Below are 22,666 nucleotides of genomic sequence, written 5' to 3' on the forward strand. Positions count from 1 at the left end.
TTGTCGCTTCTAGGTCCTGCTGTTTTGCATCTGCCTGCCTCCCACCATTACCATGATGGAACCAATGGCTAGTCAGATCCTTCCTCACTTAACTAATACTGAATAGGCCTCCAAGTCTTCAGCAGTTCAATACTAACAAGAAAAAAATCTGCCTTCTCTCTCATTCATGCACACACATGCCGATTTTGATATAAAACAATGAAGATTAATTGGGAAATAGCTGGACATAACTGGTAACATAGCTGGATACTTTCAAATAAATACAGAATTAAAATGACAATTTTACATAAAAATAACATCTGAGAGAAATGTAGTAAATCACACTTCAAGAGAAATTATGATGTCAAGGTGAATAACTAGTAGTAGCAGATAAAAAGACTATAAGGAATGTAATAATGTATTTTGCAAAAAATGAAGCTATTCATAATACTGGAGACAAAAAAACTCAAAGTGGTTTTTAAACATCATGGAATAATCTTATGATGTTTTAAAAATGAATGTAACAGCAGTTAACTCTAAGGAAGGGAATAGTTGGAAAACCAAGTCTTTCACTCTGTATGTATGTGTGTATATATATAGTTTTTTTGCATTTTAAAAGCTGGTTTTTTCCAAACATTTTTGTATTAAGATGCAGAAAAATAAGGTTCACTGCTTTATAAGATTGGATTTTTTTTTTTCTTAATAAAGCGGGTGGAAAATATGCTGGCTGTTTTCTGAGTCAAGCAAGTGCATTTTCCACCATTCTTTCACTTAATCTCCTCTGCACTTCCTTTAGGAAGCCATAGGTTTACCTGCTTTTATTTATCTTTTCTTAAGAACAATTACATTCAATAAATTCCAGTAACATGGACTCCTAATACCACCACATGATACACACTTTCTAAGAAATAACCACTACCAAATCTTATACCAACCACCGGTAAACACTTTCCAATGTGTCATAGGGTTATTTCTAAAATGCGGTAACAACAGTGCAGCTGGGTTTGGTTTTACTTATGTTACTCTTTCCTAAACAACCAATGTTAATGACACATGCTGAGATGCACTAACAAAATACAGTCCATTTAGAGGAAAACATCAGGATATAGAACAGTACGGAAACCAGGTGAGTAACAGTTGTTTGGAGGAACTGAGGGTGTAAAGGGAAGACATGGAGGAAGACATGAAAGTTATCATCTAGGATCTAAAGGAGAAGACTGGTCATCTTATGCACAAAGGTTTTTTTTCTTTTTTAAAGATTTTATTTATTTGAGAGACAGAGAGAGAGGAGGGTTGAGTGAGAGGGAGAAACAGACTCCCCACTGAGTGTGAAGCCCAATGTGGGGCTCGATCCCAGGACCCTGAGATCATGACCTGAGCTGATGTTAGATGCTTAACCAACTGAGCCACCCGGGCATCCCATAATTTTTTTTTTTTCTCTATTAGAGAACTTCTTTGAGATAAAGGCCATGAACAATTTGAAGGCTTTTGAAATATTTCACCAAATTTATACTGACAGAAATGTAAATTAATTCCCACCTGGAGACTTTGATAAGCTTTAAAAAATTAATCTGGGTGGCTCAGTTGCTTAAGCATCTGCCTGGGGTTCTGGGATCAAGCTGGTATCTTTATAATATTTATTCTCCCTATCAAAGAACCTCACCTATATCTCCATTTTATTAAATCTTCATTTGTTATTGCTTAATAAAATTTTGGGTTTTTTCCCTTATATAAGCCACTCACACTATTATTTAGGTTATTTCAAGGTTAAACTTTTATCTAATATTTTTTCTTATTAGCTATTGTTGATATTTATAATATATTGACATTTGTGTATATCTTATATATATTACTGAATTTTCATGACTCCAAATAATTTTTAGGTGAATCTTTTGGGTTTTCTGAATGTAATAAGTTGGTCCCTTCCTTTCTAATATTTTATCTCTTACTATGTTCCATGGCTTATTTCATCATCCAGTGATCCTAAAATAATTTTACATAATAATAGTGTCAGCGGATATTCTACTATTTCCATGAGACTCAAACTGGAAATTACGTAGTCTACGGTGAATGGTTCATTTTACACCATCAAACATATATATATTGTCATTTACCATATTTATTAATTCCCTCTCCTTTTTAATAACATCTTTGAGATATAAGTCATGTGCCATGTAATGCACCTATGTAAAGTCTACAATTAAATGGTTTTTAGTATACTCACAGAGTTGTGTACCATCATCACGGTCAATTTTAGAACATTTCATCAACACTTGCAAAAAACCCTGTACCTATTAGCAGTTACTCCCTCTTCCCCTGTAACCTGTCCCCCTTCCCCCAAGCCCTAGGGAACCAGTAATTTTTTTTTTTTTTTTGTCTCTATAGATTTACCTCTTCTGGACATTTCATATAAATAGACTCTCATACAATATATGGGTTTTTTGTGACTGGCTTCTTTCACTCAGCATAATGTTTTCAATGTTCACGCTGGTTTTCTTTTGAATATCTCTGGTGCAAGTCTTTTCTTCCTATCTTGCCCCAGCTATTATAATTCCTCTCTAGATTAACGAAATCATCTTCTAGTTTTATTTTTGGATGCCAGTCTTTTCCCTTTGGCCCATCCTGCATATACACCAATCAGTTTTGGATATCATTTTTATCAAGTATCATCTCTTCTTTCGAATCTTGTTATTTTGTTATTAGTTTGTTATTTGTTATTTTGTTATCTAATCATTTTGTTATTAGTAAGAACGCTTCACTCATTCATTTCGTAAAATGCTACTGAGTGACTATGTTCTAGGTGCTCAGTGTACGAGGGGACTGGACAAGACCTGAGCTTCCATTTTTGCTTGGTGTGCAAGTGTCTCCGTAAGCTGATTCTACACTACTTATCCAAGCTTATTTTCCATTTCTTACTATGTATCTTCCATTGCGAGAAAATTTTTCCCTGTATAGAATATGCTTCCTCTTTCTCCTGTGCCTTCAGTCATGTCCTTTCCTTGATCTCAGGTTTCACTTAACACTTATTTAAATTTCACCAAGGTTTCATGGCTCAGATCTAGTCAGCTTGATCTGGAAAGCCATTGTTGGCTACTTCAGCTGTTACAGATCTCTTGTGCTTCGTATGATTTACTTTTATATCATATAATTTAACACAGAACTTGATGCTGTTTTGTACTCTTTAGTATCGTTTAACATGTGATTGTTATGCTTATCCAACTAGACTGAACATAAAAAAAATACGACCGATAAAATGTGATTTTATATGGAGCAGTCTAAGAATGTAAATTGCTTGAAGGCAAAGACTGAGTCTCACACTTATTTTCAGTATCCTCTCTCTGCCACAGACATGAGTTCTTGCTGACTGACCAGGGATGCCTTCCTGTTTTTCTCCCGGGCAGCACAGTTGCGTGTTCGGGCTGTCTTTGTGTCACAAATATTTTCAATCATTCTGCTGTGTGACTTAGGGAGGAGCATAGGACCGCGTGGAGCTGGTGGCTGCTTAGCTGTTCAGGAACTTCTTCTTTTTTTTTTTTTTTTTGCTGCTTATAGTTGATTAATTGTTCTTCCTATTTGTTAGCTTAGGGTCATGGCCACGTGCCAAAGAGCTGAAGATGCTGAAAGTTTTTCCTCCAGAAAAATGAGGTAATAGTCTGTGCATTTATTTTAGAATTTATGTACAATTCTTTAATACTATAGAAAAGAAAACCTCATACTTACAGTTTTCCAGAGGTACAGATAAATTTAGGAGGTTTAGAGCCTGTCTTTGAATACAACTGCTAACAGCATTGGAAATAGAAACACTCTTCTGGCTTCTGGTCTAAAGGTTTCATCACTAAGAGAAGTTAAGTGCTAGGTGTGAAATCTCGAGTTCTTTTTAAAAACTAGACATTACAGGGGGACCTGGGTAGCTCATCCAGTTAAACATCTGCCTTCAGCTTAGGTCAGGATCCTGGAGTTCCTGGATCAAGCGCCATATCAGGCTCCCTTCAGCAGGGACTTTGCTTCTCTCTCTGCCCTTTACCCCACTCTCGTGTGCACCCTCTCTCTCTCTCTCTCAAATAAATAAATAAATAAAATCTTTTAAAAAGTGACCACATCCTTTAAAAAACAAAAATCAGGTATATCTTTGCTCTGGATAATTGCTTAAAAAGAAATCAAGTGGGGACGCCTGGGTGGCTCAGTTGGATAAGCAGCTGCCTTCGGCTCAGGTCATGATCCCGGCGTCCTGGGATCGAGTCCCACATCGGTCTCCTTGCTCTGCGGGGAGCCTGCTTCTCCCTCTGACTCTGCCTGCCACTCTGCCTGTGCTCGCTCTTGCTCTGTCTCTCTCTCTCTAACAAATAAATAAATAAAATCTTTAAAAAAAAAAATCAAGAGTCCTGACTCCACCACCTCCTCCTGCCTCCGAGAGTCTTGTAGCTTTCACTCCCAATTCCTAGCCATCCTGGTGGGGGCTTGAGGTTAGGGACATATTCCATAAACATCACGAAGATGGTGGCCTCAAAGAGGACCAAAGCCTGAGGAGCCACTACCTTCATGTTCCAACTGAGAACAACATAGAAAAGAGCCTCCAGGTTGCCAGTGGACCTGGAAAATGACTATGGGTTGGACAAAGTCCAATGTCCAACAAGCCAGCAAGTTGGCCAAAAAGGGCAAAGCCTGAGAGAAGTCAGACATGAGAACTCTTTATGCCAACCCCCAACTGGAGCTCCTGCCTAGGGAGTGTTACTGCCTTGAGACAACAGCCGTCGTCATCAACAGGGCCTGGCAGGGTAGAAGTTCCACGAACTGTGCATTTAGATCAGAGTTGATCCAGGGGATTCTGATATCACTGAGAGCAAGTCAGGACTGATCAGGACAAAGTAAACCACAGAACTGCTTCTTTAATAAAACCGGCCAAAGCTTGTTTAAAAAAAACAAAACAAAACCAAATCTGACTATCGTCGTTTTTGCTTCTTGACAGCTTGGCTGTATTTTCTGGTGTGTGGTAGTTTGATTCATCTCTCCCAGAGAGGCTGACATTACAGAGTTTTCCATACTGCCTTAGAACTTAGTTGTCTCTGGGTACTGGGAAGCAGCAGAGTGGAAAAGGCAAAGCTGATCTGAGTACAAATTCTAGTTCATCCGCCTGCCAGCCACGAGACGTTGGCAAGTTACTTAACCTTTTCAAGCCTAGTTCCGCAACAGAAAAATTAGGATAATATCTACCTTGCAGGGTTGAGGATGGATCAGATCTAATAAAACGAAAGCACTGGACACAATGTCTAACTTAGAACAATTAATTAATAAATAATTGCTTACGATTAGTTTATCTTAATCTAAACAGAAACTTTCATGATTTAGATTCATTCCTTCTTTCAAACACTTGAGATTTACAGCAGAGGGGGGGATAAAGGCCTTTTTTTAAATACGTCATTTTTAAAGACTTGATTTATTTACTAGAAAGAAAGAGTGCAAGTAGGGAGTAGGGGAGGAAAGGCCAAGGGAGAGAGGGAGAGAGAATCTCAAGCAACTTCCGTGCCCAGCGCAGAGTCTGACCTCACAGCTCTGAGATCGGGACCTGAGCTAAAATCAACAGACACTTAACCGACTGAGCCACCCAGGCACCCTGTATGTCATTTTTAAGGCATCAAAGTGTCTTTCTGTTTGGATAGGATCAGTAGAAATTAAGGTAAAGAGGTCAGTTCCATTCCCTTTAATACTGCTATGAGTAAGAGAGCGGGGCTCACGTGGAAGGCAGAATGCTGGGGAGAGACATTTAACACATCTCAAGCTTGAGCTGTATCACTCACATAAAAGAACACCTTAGCAACACTGGGAAACTGTCCTTCTTAATCTTTTCTTACTTGTAATTAGCACAGGTTAATATAACTTTGGAATAATCTGTCAAAAGTCACAAGGCCATTCCATGTTTAGCGTAACAAAGAGAGTGGTTTTCGTTAACCAAGTGGTCATTTCAGGATGTCAGGAGTGGAGGTGAACTAGACTGACATGAGGTTTATTTACCCTTCGACTGACTTTGCCCAAGTGGCCAGTCTACGTGAACAAAATCATGACAAAGTAATTAGCAGAAAACATCTGTAGCTCTTCCCACATCTCCCAAGCCCCTGCACTTCTCCTTCGCCTTCCTATACCAAACTGCCCCCTTGCTTGAGAAAAAGGCAGATGCCCCAAAGAGGCAAAATGAGTTTGCTTCTGTTTTCCATTACGCTTCATTTCTTGTACTAAGGAAGGTACTAAGTCTGACTGACTTAGTGGGAGGGTGTGCATGTGTGATTATTTCAGAGGTATTTTACTGGTCAGGTAGTCGAAGAATACACACTCTCATCTGTGATTTAGAATTCTGTGTCCTCTCATCACATGCAAGGATAAGGACAAAAGGCAACGACATCAAGATGCTATTGGGGCGCCTGCGTGGCTCAGTGGGTCAAAGCCTCTGCTTTCGGCTCAGGTCATGATCCCAGGGTCCTGGGATCGAGCCCTGCATTGGGCTCTGCTCAGCAGGAGGCCTGCTTCTCTTCCTCTCTCTCTCTCTGCCTGCTTCTCTGCCTACTTGTGATCTGTCTGCCAAATAAATAAATAAAATCTTAAAAAAAAAAAAAAAGATGCTATCTTCTGCCTAATTTTGCTATTGTTTACTTTTGCAGTCTTTCTACAAATTCTTTGCATGCGTCATTTCAGGTACTTCTAAAACTCAAGGAGCCATCCAGTGTCACTTTTCATCCTCCAGCTGGCTGACCAATACACCAACTATGCTGACCCTTCCTGTGGGACTGCAGCCCACGGAAGCGGCCTGGTTGAACTTCCAGCTCAGGGATACACACATTTTCCCCCCTTTCTATTCTGGTCAAGACGGTCAGCGTTGGAATTTGAGGCCTATGGCTTTCTTGCAGACTAAGACAACAGACTTTATTTGATTTACTTTCTTGCAGACCAATCAAAAATTACAATTAAGTTAAAAAATAACCTAGTGCTGCCTTCTCCAAACCACAGTTTCAGAAACAGCTGCTTATTACTCATGTGTGGCACCACGAAATTGCAGTGTCATGTTCAAGGTCTGTGGCCAATAGAGATCTGTGGGATTGGCAAAAGGGCACAAATGATTCTTTTATGTCCGTTACCTTCACTCCCTTGGCACCACCACACCATTCAAAATTTACGGGGGGAGAGGGACAGACCACTAGTAACTTGGGCAAGAAAAAAGAAGAAACTCTTTCTCATTGAATTTCTTTATGCATTGGCTCACTCCTTTCCCCTGATTTGTTAAGTTCCCTTCCATTCCAATACAAGCATTCCTCGGCCATCGTGTAACATCTAGATTCTGGGCAACTGTTGGGAACACTGATAAAGAGCGCCGTTGCACACGACAGAGGGCCCCTCCGTAAAAGTCTAACCAGAAGACCCCATTCATGGTAAGCAAAGCCCCTGCCACTCACTAGTAACAAGCAAGCTTGATGAAATGAAAGAACCAAAACTGCTACACACTGTAAAATGATTTCAAATATAATTTAGTTTGCATATGCTTGGCCCAGAGGACCGTGAAAGGTTGTGGTCACTATTTTTCCTTTGAGTGCCATTTCTCAACTTTAACACGTGGGTACCATGAAGTCTGTGATCTCGGTCAGGTGAGTTTGTGGAGAGCTAGGAAAAAACAGTCCATAGATTCTGCTCAGGTTTGAAAACCCTAACACTCATCTTCATTCAATTCCAAATTTTACCGTTCTTTAAGTCCTTAAACATAGAAAAAAAAATATATATATATACCACCATATTATTTTTCTTAAAAATAGAAAATAACCAGGGGCACTTGGCTGGCTCAGTCGGAGCATGGGACTCTGGATGTCGGAGTTGTGAGTTCACCCACATTGGGCATAGAACTTACTTTAAAAAGAGGAGAAAAATAAAATAACTAGTGTAATATTTTCCTATTTCAAAAAGTTTGTTAAAACCCCATTTTCAAAAAAAAAAAAAAACCAAACCAAAAAACCATTTTCCCATAACTAGCCTTTGAGCTCCTTTTCGTTTTCTTTCTAAAGAGAGACAGGGACAGCTTGAGTGGGGGTAGGGGCATAGGGAGAGGACAGACTCTCTGCTGCTGCTGAACGCAGAGCCCGACGAGGGGCTGGATCTCACAACCCTGATCATGACCTGAGCGGACACCAAGACTGGGATGCTTAACTGACTGAGCCACCCAGGTGCCCCTGAGGTCCCTATAATGGCTCAGGGCTGGAGGTTGGGGCATAAACAAAACTCTGATCAGCTGCTCCCCACCCCGCTCACAGGACAGAAACTTTGGCTAATCAAGCACTTCACAGCAGGTGGATTAGGAGGTTGCCAATTAGCTCTTGTCTGAGCCTCTCCCAAATGGGACAATTTCTACTTAGACTTTGTAAACTATGTGACAATTTAATCTGGTTGATGTAATTGGGTAGATTTGTGAGTGGTCATCATTTCCATCAAATCGCATTCCGCCTCCCACTGGAAAAAGTCTCAGGGAATAAAAGAAAAATAATTTCAATTTCATTTAATAGGTGAGTGGCAAAGGTGAACCGAAGAACACGAATTTCTTATTCATAAAAATATACGGGCTGGGACAGAGTTTCTCTGCAGCGGGTAACGTGCCTCTGGGGCCACTAGAGAACTTCAGTGGAAGCATCACTGCAAAGGGTGAGTACAATTATGTGGTCCACGCGCCGTGAGCCCCAAGACAGGTCACATGGTCTGACTGAGGTACTGTATTTATGAGGAAAATAGATTAAAGAATTTTAAATTGAGATAGTCCCAGAAAATTCTCATGGTACGGTCAGCAGAATTTTGATTCCCTACTGAGTTACTTAGTTGTTATGTCTGAAATAAATTATATGCAGGTCTCTAATGTTCATTTTGGCTCTAGTTAAGATATTACTGACTCACTGAAGAGTAATAAGGAAAGGCCCTAAATGGTCTTTTAAACTCATCTTCCTTACTTAATATCTGAAAAAACTGTAGCCCTGTGGTGATGTGAGCTGCACGAGATCACCCGGCTGTTTGGTGACAGATTCAGATTCCCCTTCCTCAAGGACCTTTCATTACTCTAGGAAGGGGCCTTCCTAAGGGCATCCGAGGTCAGACTGAAGCGTCTAGGTTTGGTTCAGCCTGGGAATTCTGAGGTCCCTGGGTGCCTACTGACCCACCATGTAGAAACAGAGGATTTCTAAATGATTTCAGTCCCGGCCTGGAGGCAAGATGTGCTGTCTACATCTGCATCGACATCTACCCACAAATTTGAACCGAACTGGATCTGCCACTGGTTTACAGGAAGATTTTTTGGTCCAACATATTTGCTCCTTGTATAACGGTATTTGGTCACATCTTGTGTTGTCTTCTGAATACGGAATATGATTTTAAATATTACATTATTCATGGTTAAACTACTGGGAAAATCAGCAGTTAAAGCAGCCACAAGTTCTGTGACAAAAATGGACTTAACATCAACTTCAAGCCTAGCCTACTTACCAAAACTAGAGAAGCAGCTTCGTAAAAGGAGAAGCAGCTACAGCTGGAAAAAGCAAAGCAAAACAAAACAACTCCCTCTATGCATGAACTGTGGGAGAAATAAGAGAAGGATGGCTTTTCAGAGAGACCACTATAAAAGATCTTCCCAGAAAACAACAAGAGACTCCACATTTGAAGGGATACAGAGACACCAGGAGAAATAAAAGCAAAATTACCTGATCATGGACGGATAGGAGAGTCAGAAAAGGCAGAAAGTAAAGAAGGGAAGGAGAAGTAGGGAAAGGATGGAAACAGAAAAGAAAAAAAAAATTTTTTTAAATAGTCAAGGCAAGTTGAAATGCTCACAGAAAGAACCAAGGACAGCGCTGACGGAGGGCTGCGAGGGGAGTGGGGCGCCCAGGCTTCAGTCCCAGCCTTGGGGCTGGTGAGCTGCACAACCCGTTTTGTCAGTCGCTTCACTTCTCTGCGCTCGGCCTCCTCAGCCACGGAATCAAGGGACGGCACTACGTCATTCGAAACTGCAGGATCAATAAGGATCCCTCTCAGTTTGAAGATTCTATGATTTTGTGATTAACCATCAGGGAGAACATCAAAAGGAGCTTGCTGAATACCCCCAGGAATGTAGAAAAGGAGTATCTGGGGAGATAGATAAAAGGTGAGTTTGACCAGACTAATTAGAAGATAGCCAAGGAAATTTTCAAAAGAAGTGAAATAATGTCACCAGCTTTTTATTCGTCTGCTTGCTGAGTGCCATTCAAAGGGGGAGTTAATGCTTTTTAGGAATCATCCCCTCACAGGTGTGCAACCAGATATGAGTTTTCCGGAAGACGTCTGCAAATCCCTTCCTTTCATCAATGCCTTTAATTAGTTCAAGTTTAGATAGCACTTATGGACTAAAAGCACAACGTAAGTGCTCACCATTATTATTACTTAACAGCTTTTATGAGACCAGCAATGCCTAAGATTAAATGAGAAACCAAAATGAGTTTTTGGCTAGAAGGCTGTGATCTAGTAAGCGGCTGGATTACTGGCATGAGGAAAAACAACCTTGCCTATAAACCGAAGGAGGTGCTCTTTATTGGCTGGTGTGCCATTGTCTCAAGACGGCTGGTAATTTCTCTTCTTTGCTTCAAGGAGTCAACAAGCAGTAAACCACCACTCGCCGCACAGTACTGATTACGATTTCATACATCCTGTTTTTGAAGAATATTATCTACTGTGTTTGTGGCATTCATATGCTGGACATCTCCAGGTGCCCCTACATTGGAGATTTAAATGTAAAAAGAAAGCTCTAAAAGTATTTTAAAACTACAAAAATATTAGAGAAAAATGTGACAAAAATATTTACATGAGGCAAATATTTTATAATCTTAGAAGCCCTAGAGGAGAGATAAATGTGAATAGATAAAATTTAAAAATTAGTAAAATTTTCTACACCAGGGCGCCTGGGTGGCTCAGTGGGTTAAGCCGCTGCCTTTGGCTCAGGTCATGATCTCGGGGTCCTGGGATCGAGCCCCGCATCGGGCTCTCTGCTCAGCAGGGAGCCTGCTTCTCTCTCTCTCTCTCTCTGCCTGCCTCTCTGTCTACTTGTGATCTCTCTCTCTCTCTTTCTCTGTCAAATAAATAAATAAATAAACCTTAAAAAAAATTAGTAAAATACAAAACACCACTTACAAAGTGGCACGACAGTAACCAACTGGGAAGGGCAGTTCCCGTCATTACCAAAAAGTGCCCATTTTCTTAATATAGAAAGAGTTCTTTTAAAATAATAAGAAAAACACCCATAATATAATTTAAATACAGGTTAATGAAATAAATAGGCAATTTATAAAAACTACAAATGGCAAATAACATAAAAAAGATGCTCAACCTTACAGTGGAAAAACATGCCAATTAAAATAATACTGTGAAGTTACTTTTTATCAGATTGGCTAGGATTAAAAAACTGTTGATATAGACAACTAATGCAGGGGTAGGAAAACAGGTACTCTCAAGATACTGAATGGAAGTAAGAATTGGTTCCACCTTTTCAGAAGGCAAGTGGCAATACTTCTCAAACTACAAAGCACATCTACCCTTTGACCTGGCAGTGTCGTATTCACTAATTTACACTACAGATGTAGTTACACAAGTGCTCAGGGAAATATATGAGGGTGTTTACTGCAGTACTGGCTCTAGCAGAGAAAGAATGCACTGGTTAAAGATTAAGATAACTCTGGGTGGCTCAGTTGATTGAGCATCGGACTCTTGGTTTTGGCTCTGGTCCTGATCTTGAGGTTGTAAGGTTGAGTCCTGCAGTGGGTCCTGTGCTCAGTGCGGAGTCTGCTTGAGATTTCTCTCCTCTGCCTCTTCCCTGCTTGGGCTTTCTCTCTATTTCTCTAAAATAAATAAAATAAATCTTAAAAAAAAAATTAAGATAGCTCTATACTATGTAGCCGGTTAATCTTTATCTACACAATGTGCACATGTGCCTAGAAGTCTACAGGATACTATTAAGTGAGAAAGGCAAGATGCAGGAAGTAGTATTGCTTGATCCCATTTGCAAAAAAATAAAAAATTAAATTGAATTAAAAATTAACATTTGTAATGTGTAGAAATGTCTAGAAGACAGACCAGCTATAGTTAATGAAAGCTACCTCTACAGAGTAGTATGTTGGGGGAGAGAAGGGAAGACTTTAAAAACAGAAATCTGTAATGAAATATCATAAAGGGAAATTAAGAAAACAATCCCATTTACAACTGCATCAAAGAGAATAAAACAGGGGCGTCTGGGTAGCTCAGCTGGCTGGGCCACTGCCTTCGGCTTATGTCATGATCCTCAAGAGACCCAGATCAAGTCCTCCATCAGGCTCCCTGCTCAGTGGGGAGTCTGCTTCTCCTGCTGACCCTCCCCAGCACATGCTTGCTCTCTCTCAGTCTCAAATAAATAAAATCTTTAAAAAAAAAAAGAATAAAATATCTAGGAATAAATTTAAGGAGATGAAAGACTACACACCGTAAACTATAAGAAAAACTGATGAAAGAAACTGAAGACACAAATAAATGGAGATACTCTGTGCTCACAGACTGGAAGAATTAGTATTTGATAAAATGTCCATACTGCCCAAAGAAATCTACAGATTGAGTTATATTCCTACCAAAATCTCAATAGCATTGTTCACAGAAATAGAAAAAAACAATCCTAAGATCTGTATGATAGCCAAGGCAAATCTTGAGAAAGAAGAACAAAGCTGGAGGTATCATGGTACCTGATTTCTAACTATATTACAAAGCTATAGTAATCAAATCCATATGGTATTGGCATGAAACAGACACACAGATCAATGGTACAGAATAGACAGCCTGGAAATAAACCCACAGGTATATGGTCAATTAATTTATAACAAAGAAGCCAAGAATATACAATGGAAAAAGGATAGTTTCTTCAATGCACCGTTCTGGGAAAACTGGGCAGGCACATATAAAAGAATCAAACTGGACCACTACTTTATACAATGCCAAAAAGTTAACTCAAAATGGATTAAAGATTTGAATATAAGACCTGAAACCATAAAATGCCTAGAAGAAAACACAGGTGAAAGCTCCCTGACATCAGTCTTGTGAGGATTTTTTTTTTGGATTTGATACTAAAAGCAATGGCCACAAAAGCCAAAATAAATAAGTGTGACTACAACAAACTAAAAAGCTTCTGCACAAAAAAGGAAACCATCAGCAAAATAAAAGGACAACTAGTGAATGGGAGAAAATATCTGTAAATCAGATATTTAATATACAAAGTATATAAAGAACTCCTACAACTCAACAGAAAAAAAAAATCTGATTGAAAAATGGGCAGAGGTACACCTTGGCCAGGGGCTGCACTGCCACCCTGGGCAACTCTGCCAAGGCTACTTTTGCTGCCATTTCCAAAACCTATAAGGCTCTCGCCACTGACCTCTGGAAAGAGACTGTGTTCACCAAGTCTCCCTATCAGGAATTCACTGATCATCTTGTAGAGACCTACACCTGAGTCTCTATGCAGAAGACCCAGGCCTCAGCTGTAGGCATCACATAGTTTTTTTTTTTTTTTTTTTTAAAGACTGATTAATTTCAGAAAGAGAGAGAGAGAGAGAGAGAGAGAGGAGAGCACATGCACATGCCCAGGGGGAAGGGCAGAGGAAGAGAATCTCAAGCAGACTTCCAGTGGAGCCCAATGAATGGCTCAATCCCAGGACTCTGAGATTACGACCTGAGCTGAAATCAGAGTCAGATGCTCAACCAACTGAACCACCCAGGCATCTCACCACCACATAGTTTTATACAAGAAAAACAAAGTGAATTAAAGCTTGTTAAAAAAAGAAAAATGAGCAGAGGATCTAAATAGACGTTTTTCCAAAGAAGACATACAGATGGTCAACAAGTACATGAAAGGTGCTCAACATCACCAATCACCATGGAAATAGAAATCAAAACCACAGTGAGCTACCACATTGCATTTTTTAGAATGGCTGTTACTGAAAAGACAAAAAATAACAAGTGTTGGCGAAAAGGGGAACCCTTGTGCACTGGTGGTGGGAATGTGGTGCTCCTGTTGGGGTCCATTATCAAAGGAACGAAACTGAGACAAAGTGAAAGTTATGCAAAGCTTTATTCTAGGCCAAGCATTAGAAGTCAGACTGACCTGCCGGGGGAACGAGACTGAGACAAAGTGAAAGTTATGCAAAAAGCTTTATTCTATGCCAAGCATTAGAAGTCAGACTGACCCACCAGGGCCGCCTCCGAGGACAGCGACCCCCTCCCGATCTCACAGGCTGGTTTTATAGGGCATCACCGCAGACCCAAGGTACGTGGCTTCTATTGTTAAGGCGTTTACTCCCGGAATCGATACCCGGAACCGACACCAGGAACTACTGGGGCGTTTATTCCCGGAATGAAGTCCGTGGATGTAAACAACAATATGGCTACCTAGGCAATATGGAGTCGCTTTAGCTAAGCAGGCCCTAATAGTTAAACAGGTTTTAACATTAAATCGTCCTTAACACTCCCACTATGGAATATGGTAGGGAGGGTCCTCAAAAAATTAAAAATAGAACCACCATGTGATCCAGCAATTCCACTTCTGGGTATTTATCTGAAGAAAGTGAAAATACTAACAAGAAAAGGTATCTGCACTCCCATGATCACTGCAGCATTATTTACAATAGCTAAGATACAGAAACAATCTAAGTGTTCATCGATTGGTGAATGGATACAGAAACTGACACATACACAGAGGAATATTACTCAGCTATTAACAAGAATGAAATCTTGCCATTTGTGACAACATGGCAAACCCAAACCAACTCAAGCTCACAGATATAGAGAACAGGCTGGTGGTAGCTGCTGGGTGTGGTGGCGGTGGGGAGGACGGTGGTGATAAATGAAATGGATGAAGAGAGTCAAATGATACACACATCCCGTTACAAAATAATTAAGTTACTGGGGTGTAATGTACAGCATGATGACCATAATTAATACTATATTGCATATTTGAAAGTTGCCTTATAAGAGAGTAGATTTTTAAAATTCTCATCACAAGAAAAAAAATGTTTTTATCATCACATTTTTTTTCTCATCATGAGAAAAGAAATTTTATTGATAATGTATGGTGATTTATGCTGTGGTGACCATTTTTTCACACAACAGCGAATCATGTTGAATACCTGAAATGGATATAATGTCGTATGCCAATTATACCTCAATAAAAAAGGAAAGAAATCTATCACAGACATTCAAAGGTGGTAACTTCTTAGAAGTAAAAGAGGGATAGAATAGTAGAGAGGGAAGAGAAATTTAGGTGGTAACACTGGAAAAACAAATTGGTGACTGTGTAGATGATGTCTGTAATACAGAGTTAAATGTTATTTTGATGTTTGCAAACAGCTTTAAGGTCCACACCTGCGTCTTCTTGCACCCCTACACCTGGGCAAGCTGATGGGCAGCCCAAGTGTTCTCGCTTTAGCACCTGCAGGAGATTCAAACCACCCAATCTCCTGCTTCCTATGGGAATCCTCTCCGAGGCCCACCCCCCAACCACAATAAAAGCCTCAAGTCAGTCTGCTTTCCTCTCTCCAGCCATTTTGGACGTGTTGGAGGCTGCTCTGCTTGTCCCCAAGGCCTCAGTTTGTAAGTAACTAGCCTTTTCATACTTTCAGTATGTATATATAGATAAAAATTCCGTTTCTGGCTGTTTAAATAACACATGTGAGTTAACATTTTATAGTAAATGTTTAAGTTGGTTAAAAAAAAAATCAGTGACCGCTCTATAAAGCATGGCTTTAGAAACATATAAAGGAAATTTGCATATGCGTATACATGAACAGTGTAAAAAAGTAGAAGACCTTCCTTTTTTGGTTTTGTATGGCCTGTGTTTTCACTTGTCTCAGTAATATGTTCACTTTCACAAAAGTTCTTGAAAACTGCCTATCAGGGAAACTGTCCTGACTGCATTAGACTTAAAGCTTATATCTAAGGAGACCTGTTTGTCTAATCAGAATGTTCCCTGACTTACAGGTGTTTTTAGGTTTGGGAAGGTAACACTGCCCCATTCAATTAGAATGACTTATAAGATATGTGGATTGTCAATAGCCCTATCTAATACCAGGCGATTTAAGGTCAGGTTTTTGTTTACATAATTATCACTGAATTCTAGACATTTAATCTTATCTCCTTAAATACCTAACTGGGAGTTAGTAGGTAAGCAATCAGGATGCATATTGCGTTTTTGACGAATCTCACTTAAATGTTTTCAGTGCCCTTCTGCAGCTCTGCTTCTTCCTTCCTGCCCTCTCAGAAATGACCTGACCCCAGGGCTCCCTCCCCCGAGACACATTATTTGATCTTGATCACCAGGCTGGTCCCCAAACTCTTATAGTTTTACATGGGTGTTTTTGTAGTCTATAGAGGGAGAAACAGTATTTATATCCTATTTTTTAATCCACTCCCCAGACATTCAGAGGTCACAATAATTTCATACCACCCAGGGGACTGTGCAGGGCAAGTCTGTTACCCAATTTGAACATTTTTATCATGTAGTTTGGTGTCAATCCAAGAAAGAGTCAATGAACTGACTAACCTGCCTTAGACTTGGTCTTAAACAAAAAAATGAAAACTGATTTTACAACAGGACAACATTTAGAGATAAGATCAGGCTCAAAGAGAAAAGCGTTTTTGAATAGCAGGCCCACATGTGACATGTTCAGAGTTGCGGCAAAATCTAAATGGAAATGGGTCCCAAGAAAGGAAGGCCTGTAAAGAGCCAATTTTTCAGAGGGATGAGGGAAGACCATCCGTGATCTGGTCCAGCATCTAACCTCCTTCTCCACACGAGTAGTCTGCCTTTCTCCCTTCCAGCATCTCTATGCCACTAGGCCACAAGAAAGACGACTCTTTCCATAGCATTTGCTACAGCTGGTGGCTTTAGCCGAGGGAAAACTGTCAAGCAGGTCATAGTTTTGAATGGGTTGTAGAGGTTTTGCTTTTCCTTGGGCTTTCTGTTCTTCAGGAGCATGGGTAACTGAAAAAAGGATTTTACCTCATTCCCTCAGTCACTTTTATTTCTTAAAATTTATTTATTATTTTATTTTTAGTGACGAGCACTCAGCTAATTGGAACTCCAGGCAATTGTAGAGTCGCTTAGGTCAACTGTGAGAAGAGGCTATCTCTCATACATATATTTTAATTGAGGTATCATATATAGAAGATAAAGTACACAGATCTTAGGTACAACTCAATGAATTTTTAAACATGTGTGTGAAACTACTATTGTCCTACCTGCTCTCCCAGTCTCCAGCCCCAACCACGCCAACCCATTCTCTACGCCATCATAAAACACAGATTTGACCAAGTGATAAAAATGGTATCCGTCATTGCATCACCCCCACAGCAGTGACTGACTGTTGAATCTGTGCCAGTTCCCACTGAAGCTTTTTAATTCATTTTTTTTCTTTAAGCTAATACAAGTCAAGCACTTGGAACGTTTGCAGGCACACAGTGAGCATCAAATTAATTATTATTACATACAAGAACCTTAAAAGGTCAATATTTTTCTCATTACCAATTTGTAGATGATAAAACTGAGGTTTAAAAGGCTTAATTCATTTGCCCAAGGTTGCTCAGCTTAGATGTGTAGAGTAGGGAGCTGGACTCCCAGAGCCCAGTTGTAAACACTATACTTCAGTATGTTCTAGAGCTGGTCTGTCTTTCTTTCTTTCCTTCCTTCCTTTCTTCTTTCTTAAGATTTGAGAGAGAGTGTGTGCGTGTACATGCATACACATGAGTGAGGAGAGAGGCCGAGGGAGAGAATCTTCAAGCAGACTCTCCACTGAGCATGGGGCCCAACATGGGGCTCCATCTCACAACCTTGAGATCATGACCTGAGCCAAAACCAAGAGTTGGACGCTTAACTGTCTGAGCCACCCAGGCTCTCCCAATTGGCATTTCTTTAATGAAAACCCCTTGAAACTTCTTCAGCCCCTAGAAGGTAAGTTCTCAACTCCTTAGCATGCCCTCCAAGGTCTTCCCACAAGCTAGGTACACATCCTATCTTTCCAAGCTTGCTTCTAGTTTCTATCTATTGGGCATCCATCTCCTGCTCTCACGATGCCAACCTACCTTGTCATTCCCTGAAAAAGTTTTGCTCTTAATAACTACTATTTATTGCTATCATCATGTATGAATTCTTTTTTTTTTTTTTAAGATTTTATTTATTTGACAGAGAGAGATCACAAATAGAGAGGCAGGCAGAGAGAGGAGCGGAAGCAGTCTCCCTGTTGAGCAGAGAGAACCCGATGTGGGGCTCGATACCAGGACCCTGAGACCATGAGCTGAGCCGAAGGCAGAGGCTTTAACCCACTGAGCCACCCAGGTGCCCCCATCATGTAAGAATTCTTGATGTTTTCTATATTTACCTCCAGTTCTTACTGTAACTGCCCCAAATAAGTAGTAGGCTACTCATTTTACAGTTAAGTAAACGGAGACAGATTCAGGGTCTTGTCTTGTAGTCAGAGAGCCAATGTGCACGAAAGCTGGAGTCTGAACTCCAGCCTTATGATTTCAGGGCCCTGTCCTGCTCTCCTATGTGGCCAAATGTCCCCTAGTTTCTAGGGCATTTTTGATTCTAGCTACCACTTGACCCCATCTTGCTCTGCTGCCTTCCACAGATGTCAACAGATCACTTGTTAAGGAGGTTAATGCTCCATTTCCACTTCGGGCCTTTCCAAGTGCATTCAACCTTTGCATCCTAAAAAGCTGAAATGGAGTATTTCTGGAATATTCCTACTGCAGGCCCCAGGGCCAAACAATTAAATGGCAACTCTGCCCAAACAGAAGGGCAAGTCTGTGACCAGAAGAGGTTGCGGTTTCATGGCATGGGCCTAGAGCGCAGAGGAGCTGCTGCCAGTTAAATACCACATACACTTCAGCAGAGCCTCCAGGGGACATGTGACTCATGAACTCCCGGGACATGTACAATTCCTGAGGGATGAGCTAGTCAGCTTTCCAAACATGAGGACAATGGAGGATGGATTCTGTGGGCAGCCAGAAAGGCCAGACTGGGCAATTTTTGAACTGATCTTGAAAAGCATTTTGTCATTGGAATAGCTAACATTCTTGTTGATTATGTAGAATAAAAAATACTGAAGCATTTGAACATTTGGTACATGTTCAGCCCCTCTGTACCTCAAAAATGAATATTAATGTGCAGTCTGGAAAAGTCTAACTTGACAGGAAGTGGCCGGCTCTGCAACTGTCTCCTGACAAGTCCTGGCAGCATTTGCTGGGAACATTCAATCATACTTGTATTTAAGATGATAAAAGAAGGTAATTATTTTTTTAAAGAAAATATTTGTTTATTTTCGGGAGGGAGGGGCTCTCAAGCAGACTCTGTGCTGAGCATGGAGCCTGGTGCCGGGCTCGATCTCACTACCCTGAGATCACAACCTGAGCAGAAACCAAGGGCTGGACACTTAACTGACTGGTGCCACCCAGGTGTCCTTAAAATAAGTTAATTCTTTAGCTGGTTAATCTTACATAAATTTAAACTACATGTGTTTCTTTTCAAGTCCGGAGCTAAGAATTCTCACTGTTAAGAAAAACTACAAAAATTCAACTTGGAATCAGTACAATTATTAAAGTAATTTAAAAAGTAAATTGAGTTGACAAGTTAATTCCAAAGTTGATCTGGAGGGACAAAAGGGCATGCATAAGTAAGACAATTTTGTGAAACAAGAATATGAGGATATATTTGTGCTACTAGATAGGAAAATATCATAAAATTCACATGACTGATACTGGCGATTAGACTTGCTACTGAGGAAACAGGAGTGATTGCTCAGAAACAGACCCTAGGACACACATGTAATTAGATTATGAAGAATGTGGTATCAAAAGTCAGAATGGAAAGGACAGACTATTCAAAAAGGAGCTGAAATGACTGCTTAACCATTTTTGGGGGGAAAAAACCCTTATAACCTCACTTATAGCATGAATAAAAATAAATCCCAGAAACATTATTAAACATACAAAATTATTTTAATAGATAAGAAAATGCAAATTATTTGATTCTGAAAGGCTTTGTGGGAATTAAAGCCACAGAAAAGCATCACAAAAGGGGAAAGTGGACAGATCTGATCTCATAAAAGTTGAAAACTTATTTTTATCAAAACATCATATATAAAATCCAAGGGCAAACAACCAAACTAGGAAAAAATGACACCTAATGTATAAGGAACTCATGCGAACAAACTGAAAAAATAGCCTGTTCCAAATGGACAAAAAAATGTAATCTTTTTTTTTTTTTTTTTGGTAAGATTTTATTTATTTATTTGACATACAGTGAGAGAAGGAACACAAGCAGGGGGAGTGGGAGAGGGAGAAGCAGGCTTCTTGCGGAGCAGTGAGCCTGATGCGGGACTAAATCCCAGGACCCAGGATCTTCACCTGAGAAGAAGGCATGTGCTTAACAACTGAGCCACCCAGGCATCCCAAAATGTAATCATTTTTTTAAAATGTAGTAATAAACATACAAAAAAATGTTTAGCTTCCCAAATAATAATAAAAAAATAGATATGCAAAGTCAAATAATGATGAGAAACCTTTTTTTGGCCTCTAAAATTATCAAAGATCGGTGCACATGTGGCGCGCGCGTGTGTGTGTGTGTGTGTGTGTGTGTGTGTGTGTAAAATAACAATGGCTGGGGCACCTGTATGTGCCTTAGCTAGTTAAGCCGCTGCCTTTGGCTTGGGTCATGATCCTGGGGGTCTTGGGATTGAGCCCTGCATGGGGAAATCCCTGCTCAGTGGGGGGCCTGCTTCTCCTCCCTTTCCCTCTTTCTAAAAAATAAATAAATAAATCTTAAAACAATAAAATAACAGTGGCTAATGCTGAGGGGCGAACTTCCCATGTTGGCAGGTATTGATCTATATATCCAGAGCTTTTAAAAAGTTCAAACCCTGACCATAATAATTCCTCTTCTGAATTTATCTTAATCAGAAGCTAAATGATTTTATACAAGAATGTATATCTTAGTGTTATTTATAATACAAAATTGGAAACCCCTAAATATCTAATAAAAAGGAAAAGGCATTAAGCAACAGCAATGGAATCTTCTACAAGACAAAAGAGTTAGTGCCTCTGAAGATTATTTAAATTAAGGTAAGATTAAAATTTATATACTGTAAAGAATGAGCTATGTTTTATACCTAATACATGCATAAAAAAGAACTAGCCAGATGTATATGTAATTATTAACCATGCTGGTGGGCTAATAGTAATTAGTGATAGCAGCAGCAGTAGCTCACCTTGGCTAGGTAAGTGATCTCCTTTAACCCTCACATCACTGTGAGATCTTATGTTCCCTCACTGCATGTGAGGATGCTGAGCAGTGGACCTGGGACCCAAACTCTGGTCTGCCAAGGGCTGGGATCTGAACCTCTCGGCCCTGCTGCCTGATGGTTACCTTCTCCCTAGTAACTGTACTTCCAAATTCTGTGACATGAGTATACTTTAATAATCTGGGGGAAAACACAACTGTTAAAAAAGTGAATTGGGGCCAAGAAGCCATTGGAAGTCTAGTGTTCTGTTCTGTGACGGCGTGTGGTATGGGAGACTGAGCCACCAGTGCGCCCTTCCACTCCTGCCCTTGGCTCTGAGTTCTCTCTCTTCAATTTCCTATCTCTTTCTCCTGCTCCTCTTTCCAGTGTACATCCTGGAGTCACTTGGTGGGAAGCCCTTGGTGCATGGTGATGCCATCCCGGGGCTGGTCTGGCCTAGTCCTTTTCTTTCCTCTGCCTCTCTCTTTTCCTTCCCTTCTGCCTACCCTTAGACTTCCTAGCAGCCCCTGGGAATAAGCCTGGTTCAAAGTTCTGGTTTAACAAAACAAAACAGGGCATCCTGGGGTTAACTCGGCCTTTCACAGTTCTATGATTAAATTGCATTTTTCGGTGGTTCTGCCTTTAAACTCAAACTCTTTTAAAGAGAAATTTAAGGAGAGCAAAACATAGGAAACAGTGCCAAATGCCAATAACATATTTTAGTCGTTTGGGGAATGGGCAGCTTTAGCAACCGCAAATTCCCACTTATGCAAGGGCTACTTGAGCATTTTTCTTTATTGCTTAGTGACAGAAGCCTGGCTTTAGACCATGGTCAGAGTTGTTCTCCCTTGTTTTCTTTGTCTCTCTTCCTCTGAAAACAGTTATAAAAAGCCTGAGTTATCACAATGAGAGTTGCCTAAGCCTAAAGCTCTAATCAAATAACAAAAATCATTTTCCATTGATGCAGTTTGGAGGAAAAGGCAGATCTGAGTCTGTCTTGGCACCTGTTACACCTGCTCAACAAGCTGTCCTTATTGAACCCTGCACTCTAAGCTTGGGAGGCTTCACACACGTGACTTCACCACCAGCTGGCAAGGCTTTGGTACCATGTGCTCGGATAGGTGTTCCGTCTCCTTTCTCCCAAAGAAAGTGATGAAAGGGGAAGATATGAATATTGTTTTCTGATTATGCTGTCCCAGACCATAGCTGGCACAATATAAAATGGAAAGATATCCTGAGAGTTCCCTTCTATGACTATCAGGGACTATGAACCCAAACATTAGAGTCCAATGTCATCAGAGTTAGATTATGGTGTGGCCCAGCCAGTGCCAGGGCATGGAACTGGTAAGTTGTACTACACT

General features: G+C 40.3%; 1 protein-coding gene across 3 annotated transcripts in view; it reads right to left on the reverse strand.

The window, feature by feature from the left end:
• Nucleotides 1-22,666, reverse strand: part of PLEKHM3 (pleckstrin homology domain containing M3) — a 179,934-nt gene that overhangs the window by 27,919 nt on the left and 129,349 nt on the right. The gene's annotated exons all lie outside the window — the stretch shown is intronic.

The sequence above is a fragment of the Mustela nigripes genome, chromosome 3, assembly GCF_022355385.1.
Source record: "Mustela nigripes isolate SB6536 chromosome 3, MUSNIG.SB6536, whole genome shotgun sequence".
NCBI lineage: Eukaryota > Metazoa > Chordata > Mammalia > Carnivora > Mustelidae > Mustela > Mustela nigripes.